This window comes from Oryctolagus cuniculus, chromosome 10, assembly GCF_964237555.1.
Source record: "Oryctolagus cuniculus chromosome 10, mOryCun1.1, whole genome shotgun sequence".
Lineage (NCBI taxonomy): Eukaryota > Metazoa > Chordata > Mammalia > Lagomorpha > Leporidae > Oryctolagus > Oryctolagus cuniculus.
In genome coordinates, this window is record NC_091441.1 from 34245388 (window position 1) to 34258482 (window position 13095).

Sequence of the window (13095 nt, forward strand, 5' to 3'; positions counted from 1 at the left end):
CTTGGCTTCTGCCTGGCCCAGCCAGGTCACTGTGGCTATCTGGGGAGTGAACCAGAAGATGGAAGATCTCTCTCTCTCTCTCTCTCTCTCTCTCTCTCTCTCTGTCTTTCTCTCTCTCTGTGTATGTGTGTGTGTGTGTGTGTGTGTGTCCCTCTATCTATAACTCTGGCTTTCAAATAAATAAATAATTTTTTTTAAAAAAAGAATATGTTAACAATGGAATCAGTTGAAGTATAAGTGGGAAAATTCACAACTGAGTTTCCAAAGGCCTGAGATGCTATAGAATGTCATTTTGGTTGGGCTTTGATATCGTTTATTGGTCTGTTTCTCTACTTTAGTGTACACAATACTAAAATCTAAACAGAGCCATGACTATCATTCCAACACTATATCTAAGTTCTAGGCAAATTATTTTACTTTTTCTCCACCAAGATTTTTGTGATTTCTTCCCCATACTATTCACACAGTCATTCTGAATTAGTACTCTCATGCTTTTTGTGAATTTGTCTAGTTTGATCTGTCTATCCAGATTCTATGCAAATACCTCCAACATATTTTCTCTTCCTTGTAACACTTGAAATTCTTTTTGTTATTCAGTTCATAACTACTCTCAATTACACAGGTTCTTCTAGCATCTGGTTTGTGGTCTTAAAATGTTAATTAAATTTTGAGTATATATTTAACTTGCTACTTCTTTATATTTTATTGCTCTGCTGATTTGTAAATCCAGGATTATAGGAAATAGATTTTATATTGTCTTTGCTTTCTCACGATGCTTATGGTAATGAACTCTAAAAAAATTTACCAACTTAGATTTTTCTCTTTCATCTTGGAGTAAATCCCAGGAATATGTAGCAAAATAAAAGTAAACACTATTGTAAAATTTCATGATATAAGGAGCAAGAGAGAGAGAGAGAAATTAACAACATAGGAAAGTGGCAGGTATGTGACCATAGGTCAGGGTTGTAGCTTAGAATGAATCTAGGCTTAGGTTAGCATGAATAGTCTTTTTTGACCATGGATTTGAAGATGAATAAATGCTCTTGATATTTAGAATTCTCAGTAACAAAGTAGACTACAATAAACTTGTGTACCTAAACTTTACAGTCAAAAGTAAATATAAGTGCAATAAGTGATCACATACTAGCAAATACTCTAGAATCAGAAACACGTATGCTTTTCTTTGATACTAAAGGCTGAGAGAGCTGGCAGCCAGTTACATATGGGACCATGAAAATAACTCATGTTATTGAGTCCTTAGCCATTTCTCACTGCACACTGGGATTCTGGATCACTATGGTTCTTGAAAGTAGGGAGGAAAAGAAAAGTAGTTTATGAAAGATTCTGGTAAAACCTTAGCAAATAAGCCGACAGAACATTGTTTTATGTCTGTGGTTGTGAGTTTGAAATCCTCATTAACATTAACATTTCAATGAGAAAAATAGAGAAAAACAGAGGTAGATTATGATGCTGAATTCTGATTCTGTCACTAGTTACCTACTAGAGTGGAAACCACCCTGCGTTGTATTTAATTTTAAATTGGACCATCTCTATCCTAAAATAAATGAGAAGAGGTAGCATGGAGAATGGTACACAATCATTAGACTGAAATATAATCAAGGCATCACTTTTCCCTGTATTCAAGATGCTTTGAAATCACAAAAGCCAGAACAATTTCATAGGTAAAATTGTTGTTGCTGTTATGGAAACTAAAAACTACAAAAAAAAATACTCAAAACCAAAAGACAAAAAATGTACAAAAGTCACTTTCTTCTCTGGAACGAAAAGTGTTGGCTTCCTATTGTTCCTCTTTTTGTTTAGCTACTCATTCTTTTCTATTTGCTCCATTATAGTCACAGGGCTTATGTACTCTCATGTCAGCATTCAGCATTTCATTAGCACCATCCCACAAAGCCTTTACTACTTTTTTGCCTTTAGCAAATATGTCTCATATTGCATCACAGAAAAGAAAATTGAAAATATTTTTATAAAAACTACTCTGCTGCAACAAGCACACAATGCATCTGCCTCTTTAGGGTCTGCATTTTTCTGGAGTGTAATTCTGAAATAGTTCATCATGTTTGGAACAGCTTGGACAGTGGAGATGCATAGATATACATTGAAACTCCATTCTGCTACTTATATGGCAAGTAATGTTAGTTCTCCGTCTTCTCTCTGATATAATGTTGGAGAAGACAGGGCTTGTTCCTCTGACCACTTCTCATCTTTGACATCCTAAATTACTCCATCCAAATCTGTGCGAGTATGCGTTTACTCTATGTGTGTGTGTATATATCCTTAATTTATATACCTATATATTTATATTACATTTTATTGAGATTAAAACCACAATAAGAGATCACTAGAATGCCAAAAATTGAAAAGACAAACCACATGGAAGGTGGACTAAGATGTAATATGAGTATAAATTAGTACAACCAGTACAGAAAATGCTTTGGCACTATGTATGAAGAAGAAGAATTACATATGCTGACCACATAATCTACCAATTCTACTTCAATCTTTCCCTAACGAAACTTAACATCTATGTGGACAAAAACACATGGCCAGATTGTTTACAAGAGCATTTTCCTAATAGCCCCAAGTGAAATGTCTAATGTCCACCAATATTATTGAATAAATCAATTATGTCAGCAAATATATTTCAGAGTGGGGATCATCACAAAGTCCAGGTAGTCACCTATTTGGAAGGGAAGAGATAGTGATTGGGAAAGATGTGAGAGGATTCTGAAGTCAGTATTTTTTTAATTTTAATCTGAGTGGTCATAGCATGAGTGTTCACTTTATGATAAAACTTACAATTATATAATTTTATTTTATGCATTCTCTTAATGTTTGTAAAATGTTACAGCATTTTTTAAATATATTTATAAAATTTTAAGACAGTACGTATCTTCTGTTTTGATATTCTTTCTAAACCCCAGGTTAGTTTACACATTCTAAGCGGAAGAGAAATAAGTGAAAGATTATTTATATACCTCAATAATCTTGGAAATGTTCTATATTTAAGGAAGTTTAGGTGTAATGTGCTCTAGCTTTCAAGCTATTGTCACGTTTATTAGCTTGAAATCCCAGCTTCAGGAACCTGTGACACAGTGGCAAGGAGAGGAAAGAAATCATGAGTTACAATGACCAAAGCTTCACAGCTGCTCTTACTGGTGTTCACCTTTCTGATGATTTTCTGCACATAAATTTCCCTTATATGATTTACCTAGAACCCACATAGAAGTCAGAAAACTCCATCCCTCCACTCATTGTTTGAAGCATTTCTGGTTTACTTATATACCAATAACATGAGAGAATTTCCTGACATATGCAACCTAGACGTTGCTTTCCTATATCTCTATTGTATCCCAGATACAAATGCAATGGTTCAGTCCTGCAAAGCTGGGTGTGTTCTGTAGAGTTGTGATAAAATGCAAAGGCTTGGGATCCTGGAGGCGGCTTTGTGGTGAAGTAGGGTAACCAGTTGCTTTTGGCATCAGTACTATATATCAGAATGCTAATTCAAATCTCAGATGCTCTATTTCCAATCCATTTTACTACTAATGTGCCTGAGAACTCGGGGGTTGATGGCCTAAGTACTGAGGCCTCTGTCAACCATGTGGAAGAATCTGACAGAGTTCTAGGCTCCTGTCTTTGACCTAGGCTAGCCCTGGCTGATGCTGTCATCTGGGGAGTAAACCAGCAGATGGAAGTTTTTTTGTCTCTTCCTCTCTTTCTGATTCTGTGCCTTTCAAATGAATAAATAAATACATTTTTTAAAACATAGATTTGGGATCCTGATACCAGCATTAGTAGTGAGTGACCATGGGCACATTACTAAACTCAACACCTTTTTGTTGTTTTTGTTTTGCTTTGTTTTGTTTTGTTTTGTTTTGAAAGACAAGTTGCAGAGAGAGGAGGAGAAATAGAGAGAAAAAAGAGAGATCCTCGACCTACTGGTTTACTCCACAAATAACTACAATAACCAGGGCTAGGCCAGGCTGCAGCCAGGAGCTTCTTCTGGGTCTCCTACATGGGTGCAGAGGCCCAAGCACTTGAGACATCATCCACAGCTTTCCCGGGCACATTATCAGGGAGCTAGATCAGAAATGGAGCAACTGGGTTACAAACTGGTGCCCACATGCAATGCAGGTATCTCAGGAGGAGGCTTAACCTGCAATACCACAGTGCCAGCCCCTACTTAACCTTTGTATCTCAATTTCCTTCACCGTCAAATGACAACAATAATACAGCAACATTACAATAAAGTAACAAATATTCTTCCAATGAATTCATGTGGATAAAGTGCTGAGAACAGTACCTGGCACTTTTATATAAGCCCCAGTTATTGTAATTACTATTATCATTATTGTTGCTGTTATTGTCTTTCAAAACAGTACAATATTCGATCCTACCCAGGATGAAGACTATGCTTTATCCATTTTGCTGTGACTTCATTTCCCCTTACTCTGAAGATTACGTCTTCTTTACCTCCCTATCTATAATAACTATGACCTTATTATTGAGGAAAAAATTCATTCATGCAGTCCTGACTAATTGGACTAGAAAGATGAGGACCAAAGGCCGCTTAACCACTGAGTTTCTGAGAAGGAAGGTGACATCTTATTTCTATGCCTCCTTCTTCCCAGGAAAGATGAAAAATTTCCTTGCTCTTTGGAAACTCTGACTGTGAAGAGTCAACACACAGAAACACTCTTAGCACTCAAAAACTTTCTAATACATCTTCCAACATTGAAAGCTTCTGTCTGGTTTCCTGTATGGAAAACCTCATGTATAATGAGATTTGAGAATCAAGTAAATTCATAGGAGAATTGGGAATGCTTGGATAGCTTCACTATTTTGTTCAATTTGAGTTTATCATGGAAGGTCATACATTTTACGTCCCTCTAGGCTGCTCCCCATCACTCCTGGCATGAACAATCATTTTTAATTTTCAAATTTTATGGCTAGCACTTGAGCTACACCAGCTAATCTCTGTCTAAGTAATAAAGTCCTCTGCGTCCACCTTTATTGATTAATCATCTGTTAGAGTTTTTAATATCCATTTGTGTTTAATTTGCTGATATTAAAAATGCCTCATTCCTGAAATTGATGAATGGTCTTCCAAAGACAGGCCACTGGTTTTGATTTATGGGATACCAAGTTTACTAGTCTGGCTAGAAACTCGTGGAGATCATTGTAATAAAGAATGCTTTAAGGGACATGTCTCAGATGTTCAAAAGCTTCTCTATTGTCTAGAGGAAAAATTTTGTTAATTTTATTTTATTCAGACTTCTTTGAGGACCCTCTACCACCTGGTTCCAGCAAGATTCCCCCCACGGAAACCACCATTTATTTCTGCAAATTACTGTTTCTTTGGGCCAGAAGGACCATTTCACAGTCTCCCAAACAAACTTTATGCACTGCTTCCTAATTTTCAGGTAATTCAGCCTAGTTGTTTATGATGGTCTTCTAGAAGTTTCTGTACCTATTTAAATTCCATTTGTTCTTTAAGAACTAAGAGTTAAATATCCAGATCCATAGTAATAATACTCGTCAGGATTTCCAGCTTGTTTCTATCTCTACTATTCACTTAACACTTGACATACTCTGATTTGTATGCTATATTTAATCTTCTATTTGTATATCCTATTTACTCACCACATCCAAATTCCCCTAAATTAAAAGTTATTTTTATACACATTCTATTCCATTCCTATCATCCTCAAAGTTTGATTCCCTGTTCCACAGCAGCTGCAGCATCTGGAAACCTGTGAAAAATGCAAATTCTCATGCCCTATTCCAGATCTTAGAATTGGAAGATCTGAGGATGAAGCTCCACAATTTGGATTTCAGCAAACTCTTTTGATGTCACTGACGTAATCTCTAGTTTGAGAAACAAACTGGTCCTCAAACTTGACTGTACATTGTAACAACTGGAGGAAATTTTAAAAATACTAAAACCTTGGTGCCATCCCCAGAGATTTAGACTTTATTTGCTCTGCAGTGTTTCCTGGGCATTGAGATGTTCTCATGTGATTCTATTGTGCAGCAATATTTGGGAGTCACTACTACTACACAGTTCTTTCTTTCTCTCTCAGAATGGCAAAAGCTTAGAATATACTCGACACTCACATTCTTGGTAGCTGAAATAAGTTCCTTCTAATTCTAATAACAGTTAAAAGCCTTTGGATAAGAACAGCACTCTCCTCTTCCTGAGCATGAAGCTAATTTCTTAATTTATTTTCGTTGCTTCCTTATATTCTTCTCCAAATCCATTAGATTTCATCTTCAGCATCATCCTTTCCTAGAGAGAACGCAGATTTTGTCATTATTTATTCCCATATATGTAACGTAAATTTGCTCACCAATTACATGAAGCAATTTCCCTGGTTTTTATATAAACTTTTAGTATCAGATAATTGACACATCAAAAAGAAAATATGCAAGCTAAAATTTCAAATAATAAGAATATAGTATACAGCTTTGAATCTCACTACTCAATGTAGTGCGTAATCTTGGCTGTTTCATTAAACATATTCAATCACCAAGCAAACAAAGCAACATAATTTTCAAATCAATTTGAATATTATTATAGGCTGATAAAAAAGGAATGTGAAAGCAAGTCATCAAACATTTGACATTTGACATGTTATGAAATATTTTGCATAACCTTCTTGTGATATTATTAGCATGCTTTGCTCTTCTTATAAATGTGGATTCATTTTTAAATTGAGGAGATCTGTCACCCTTTTACATTTTAAGGGGTAGCGTTAGTAACCTGACAATGGAAAACATAGTCCTCTCAGTTCTACAAATTACTAATCTGTGGACCCTGGGCATTCCACTGAAAGCATCTGTCTGTTTTGCTAGTGTTGATGTATGCTGCCTTTATTGGAAAGTGTTCTTTTCCAGATATCTTAGCAGACAATAAGTAAATACTTGTTGACAAATTAACATTTATATTCACTCCTCTGTCTCCCAACTTCCATCTCCCACTGCAGTGTGAAGTATTGCTATTGTCTGGTTATTCTGCTTCTTGAGCAAATATCCTGGTAAGAGACTGTTTTAGATTGTCAACACTTCTGAACATCTTCAATTATTGCGAATGTAGACATGGTTGTCGATTAATGTTCCCTGTGCCCTAGTAAGCCAAAAGCACTCAACAGAAAGCTTGGGGACCAAACCTCTCCTGAGTTTAGATGTCATACCATTATTGTTGGAGTAAAAGAAGTAAGTAGATCAATGAATATACAATTTATATACATATTTTGTCAAAAATAATAATGTTAAGTATCTTGCCCAAATTATCATAGTAATTGTGTTAAATACTTAAGTTTTGCATATTTCAAATATTACTCAGTTTTCCAAATCAGCCAGCACAGAATTATACTTCAGATAAATACATAGATATTTGAAATATAATCTTCCTTACATCATTTTGGTTAGCATAAAATGATTACATTGAATTTAAAATGAAGATTACCTTTTTACATATAAGCTAGTGATTTAAATAAATTTGCTCCTAAGTAGTAAGTTTTATATTTCTGTACTTGTCTGTGTTTTTTAAACTGAACTTGTGCTTTCCATATTTCTAATAAATGGCAATAGAAGCTTGTTAATTTATGTCTGATATTTTGACTGGTTTTTAATATTCATTATTTGCAGTTATCTCTTTTTATGCTACTGCATGACACCTATATTAGTTTTGTAATTAATTGAGGAACTTTATACAACCAAGGAAAGCATAGTCTCAACATAGTTTCCCTTATATTTTCATGTGAGACTCAATATCATCTTTTGTATCATAAAACTCTTAATTGTTCTCAAAGTTATTCTGTCCTTCAATTGCTAATAAATCAATTCAAATTAAATAATTTCATGACCTATCAAATATGAGATAAAGGGAAAATATATTGTATAACATATGGCCACTGCTCCACAGTAGGAGCTGATGTATATGCAAGCTTTTCATATCTAGCTGAAACTCAAATTTCATAAATACCCATCTTTTAAAATACCATTCTTATACTATTCAATGCTATGAACATGCCATCTCTCAAGTTTCCCTCTGTCTTCTGTGGATCTGTTCTATTTTCCATTACAGCCATGCCGAGCCATCTTAAAATTTGAAGCAAAATGAAAAAACACTAATAATGATTTTCATATGTTTTTCTTCATGGACATTGACATTAATTTTGAAATTTACATATTGCATTAAAGTATTTTTAGTGATTATGAAACTTTTTGATGACTTCTCATTAAACATGCCAGTTTAACCACGATCCTCTTTAAAACTTTGCTTTATACAATTTCTTATGCAACCCAAGCTTTGTTAGCTCATTTTGTGTAAGTCTATTAATATAATGTAAAAAATGAAAATTGTATAGTGATAGTGAAGTTTAGTGTGTCCATGTGTCAGTAGCTGAAAAATACTGACCACAGAGGCAACTCTGTCTCACCTTCATCCGTTCCCTGGCTGTCTCTGTCTCCTTCATTTCGCCTTAACCAAAGCTCAGGAGTTCACTCATGCATACATCAAGTTTTCTTTTCTTCACTTTTTCAACGAGCTAACCGAAAACTAACTCATTTGGAAACTTCGTTTCTAAAGAAAGTATTGCATTCTCCATGCTGAGAGCTTCCCTCACCTCCAAGAGTTTTGTTTCTCTTGTCATATATTTAAATGTGGCTCTTTCTGGAAGCACATCTCCCACCATCCTCTAGTTATCAAGCACAGGAAATGAATAAGTAAAGGAGCCGACCTCATGACAATTAATTGCTGATGGCAATAAGCACTTTCAAAAACACATTTCCCAGAGATGTATTCAAAGTAAATGTGGCTTTTGCTGCAGAAAATCAGGACAGCATGTTTTCTTCTCCTCAGTGAAAACCAGTTGTTAAGCTTCAGCTGCTAAGAGGAAGGGAGTTGCAACCGACTGATGGAATCAGGGAAATGAGCATGTTTCCTTGACTGAAGCTGACAGTATTTAATAAGCAATATCACAGTAACCTTCACTCCTTTGGAGCTCAGCTCTCTCATTAAAAAACAAAATGAAAGGACTGCATTGGTTTAACTTGATATATTTCATATCTTTCCTATCTCTTAAAAATTTCTCCTACCTTCTTACATGCTTCCTCAAGAAGTTTCTGTTTTGCTCAACATATTAAAATAAGCACTAGTGGTATTGTACTGTAATTTCCTTTTTTAAAAAAATACCCACTGTGTAGAAATTAAAAGCTTACTTTCCTACAAAAATATGCCATGCATTTGTCAATGCTTACGTTAGTTAATGCTTGGTGATAAACATTACATCATTTTCAATTGTCCCTTTTACTAACAGAAAGACTGAATTTTTTCTTGACCATTTCAGATGGCCTAACAGAAGCTAAAACAGATACCATGAGACAAAATTTCTGGCCATGAATCCTCACTCTAATAATACTGTCTTATTTGCAATTATTTAATAGTACCTTACTTCATTGTCACTTTTCTAGCATTAATTTGAAATTGAGAAACTGTTTGGATACAAAATATTGCCTGCATGCTGAACTTGTCTTCACTTAAAATTGTTTGTTTAATTTATTTCACAGGCAGAAACAGAAATGTACCTTTCACCTGTTGGTTCACTCTCTAAAGGCTCTCAAGTACAGAGGCTGAGTCAGACTAAAGCCAGACTCAATCTTGTTCTCCCACATAGGTGGCAGGAACCCAAGTACTAGAGCCATTACCTGTTATTGCCCAGGGTGTACACCAGCAACAATCTGGAATCTGAAGTAGAGGGGCACTCAAACCCGAACACTCCAATATGGAATGTGGTCCCCAAGCAGAGTCTTAACCACTGTGTCAAAAGATCTGCCTGGGGCCGGCGCTGCGGCTCAAAAGGCTAATCCTCCACCTAGCAGGGCTGGCACACCGGGTTCTAGTCCTGGTCCGGGTGCCAGATTCTGTCCCGGTTGCCTCCCTTCCAGGCCAGCTCTCTGCTATCGGCCCGGGAGTGCAGTGGAGGATGGCCCAGGTGCTTGGGCCCTGCACCCCATGGGAGACCAGGAGAAGCACCTGGCTCCTGCCTTCAGATCGGGTGCACTGGCCTCAGCGCGCCTGCCACGGCGGCCATTGGAGGGTGAACCAACAGCAAAGGAAGACCTTTCTCTCTGTCTCTCTCTCTCTCTCTCACTGTCCACTCTGCCTGTCAAAAAAAAAAAAAAAAAAAAAAGGAAAGAAAGAAAAAAAAAGATCTGCCTGAACTTCCATATTTATAACAGGCAATGTGAATCACATATTTGGAACCATAGTCCTCTGAGTTTTTGTCACAATGGTCTTTGATCTGAAAGAATTAGTATGTCCTCAAAATGCCTTGAGAATACATTCAGTTAATTTAGAATACTTTACTTAAATCTCAAAAATTCAAATATACAATCCACATTCAGTGAGCATCTCTTCTACCATTTTTATATGATGAGATAACAAACCTGATATAAAAACACTTTTTCTCTTTTTCTCAAAGTTTCTTGAAGCATTTCATTCATACTTCATTACCTTATGAATTGAACTTTCGGGTATGAACATTATCCATTTTTTTTAATAAAAGGAAATTTTAGATTCTTTCTCTTGTAAAGATTGGTGCCAGAGTTTTCTATCTCCATTGTAACTCAGTTCTGGGGATTAAGGAGCCTCTGCTACAAATCCTATGTTTCCTGGGATGGGGTAACTCCATGGGCATCTTCAAGCCAAAGTATTCACACTGTGTCCTTTAACAATTTTTCCAAGGTTGTTGGAGGTACTTTGAAAAGTAAAAATATTCCTAATGCTATCTTTATAAATGGTGTCAGAGAAGAGTTTTATGACCTGCTCTGACCATAGATGTCATTAAAATTTTCCATGAAGTAATTTTTATGGAACAAAAAATGATTCAGTATGTTAATATTTGGAATTATTTCACTTAGCTATGTGTAGCTAATTCTTTAAAACCTAGTTGTTTCTAAGATTCTAGGGAAAAAGGAACTCATCAAATGTATGTTCAAATGTTGCTAAAGAAGGAAAGGTTAAATAAAACATGAAATCTTCTTTCAATATTGCAGCTGTGGATAGGAAAAGGAAAAGTCAAAATCCTAAATAATGGATAATCCAAAGGTCATCTTTGTATTTGGAGCATATGATGCCATTTCTTTTGTAGCATGTCTTCTCCCTGCTAGGCAACTGAACAGACTTTTACTGCTTGTTTTAATCTCCATTAGAACGAGCAGTGTAACGTATAGGTCTATAAGGCACATGAAGTACCCAGGAAATCAGGCTCCCAGGTCCAGTAAGAGGAGAGGACTCAAATAAAAATAACTATGATTTACGGCATGTGGCCACCTCCACATCCAAGAGAAGCAAGGGTTTTCAATTGAGACCATAGAAAGACTTCATGATTCAGCATTTTATCTCCTCAAAAGCTTTAAGTTTTAATATGTTATTTTCGATAACATCAAAACCAAATCCACAGTATAATTTCCGGGACAGATGATTTTCTAGCTAAGGATTTAGTGAAACTATTGGTCCTAGTGAAAAAAAAAAAAAACAAATGAACAAAAACAAAGCAAGCATCTTTCTTAATGTTTGTACATATTGCTCCATGAATGAGTGTTATAAACACTTTGGGCGTAATGATTACAATTTCTTTGGCTTGTATCACAACACAAAGAGATTAGTTCCTTCAATAGAATAATTAACATATACAAGAATGAATGAAGACTCATTCTCTGTACTTTTTAAATTTATAAAATTTACATAAAGGCAACAAATTTCATCCATTTCATGTATACACATTTACGACTATAATGATATTTCCCATCCTATTTTCCTTCCCTTGCTCCCACTCTCTTTTATCCTTGCTTTCTCATTTTCTTTTAATTTTTATAGTGACATACTTTACATTTATTTTATAATCACAAGCTTAATCCTCCACTAAATAAATAATTCAACAAGTAGTAAGTAGAAAAGCCACTGTCCCTCAGGAGTACAGAAAAGGGATATAATTAAATTTCAAAACGTACTAATTTTTGAGTGCAATTTGGAAACTTGATTACACACACACAGAGAGACACACAAACACACATACATATGACTACCAGGAGAAGCATAAATCAATTTTAGTTAATTTCAGTTTATAGTTTCCTCATTCTATATTTTCTCTCAATAACAATTAAAAATCTTTGCTACATATTTTTCCACAATTAGTGGGTTCACACACTTCCTTGTTTAGCCTCGGTCAGAAACAAATATTGCATGAAGGAAAACCCTGAACATGGGTTCAGTGCAATCAAGTCCCATTTGGCTCATAACTATGCAATCAGTTCATTCTAGATGCATGTTTAATAATTATCTAAAATGAAATGGAGAGTGTAGAAATAATGATGAATAAGTCTTACCAAATGCATTGTGCTCATCAAAGTTCTGTTCAAAGTCAAAGAAAAATTGTGGACAAATATCTCATGAATAACTCGTTTTGAATTTTGCTATTGACTGTCAATGAAAATCATAAAATTATTTGTGATATTTTGCTACAAATTTCTATATTTCCCTTCCATTCTGTTTCTATTCTTGCTTAAATTACAAAATTAAAAATCCTTTTATGTGAAGAAAATCTTATGTTACCCAGAAGTCTTCCATGTTCATGCAAAAAAGAAACAAGGCAACTTCACATGCTGTTCTTTTTGTTGTTTTGATAAAGTACTCTTTATTTTTTTTGAAAAAAAGATTTATTTATTAATTTATTTATTTGAACATTACAGAGAGAGAGAGGGAGAGCCACAGAGAAAGCGATCTTCCAACAGTCAGTTCACTTCCCAGGACCAGGCCAAAGGGAGGAATCAGGAGTTTCATCCAAACATTTGGACCATCTCCTGCTACTTTTACCAGGCCCTTAGCAGAGAGCTGGCATTGGAAGTAGAGCAGCAGGACACAAACCTGCACCATATAGGATGCTTACATTGCAGGCAGCAGCTTCACCTGCTATACCACAAGGCTGGCCCCTCTTACTGTGCTTTCTACTAAAAAAATTATTGGAACTACCTGAAGGATGAAGAAGTTGTGTTTGAGTATCATTG

The 13095-nt window shown here is 35.4% G+C and overlaps 1 protein-coding gene across 4 annotated transcripts in view; it reads left to right on the forward strand.

The window, feature by feature from the left end:
- Positions 1 to 13095, forward strand: part of RIT2 (Ras like without CAAX 2) — a 349849-nt gene that overhangs the window by 11474 nt on the left and 325280 nt on the right. The window contains exon 2 of one of the 4 annotated variants that reach the window (XM_070049813.1): positions 5298 to 5447. The gene's annotated coding sequence lies outside the window, so the exon portion shown is untranslated. 4 annotated transcript variants of the gene reach the window in all.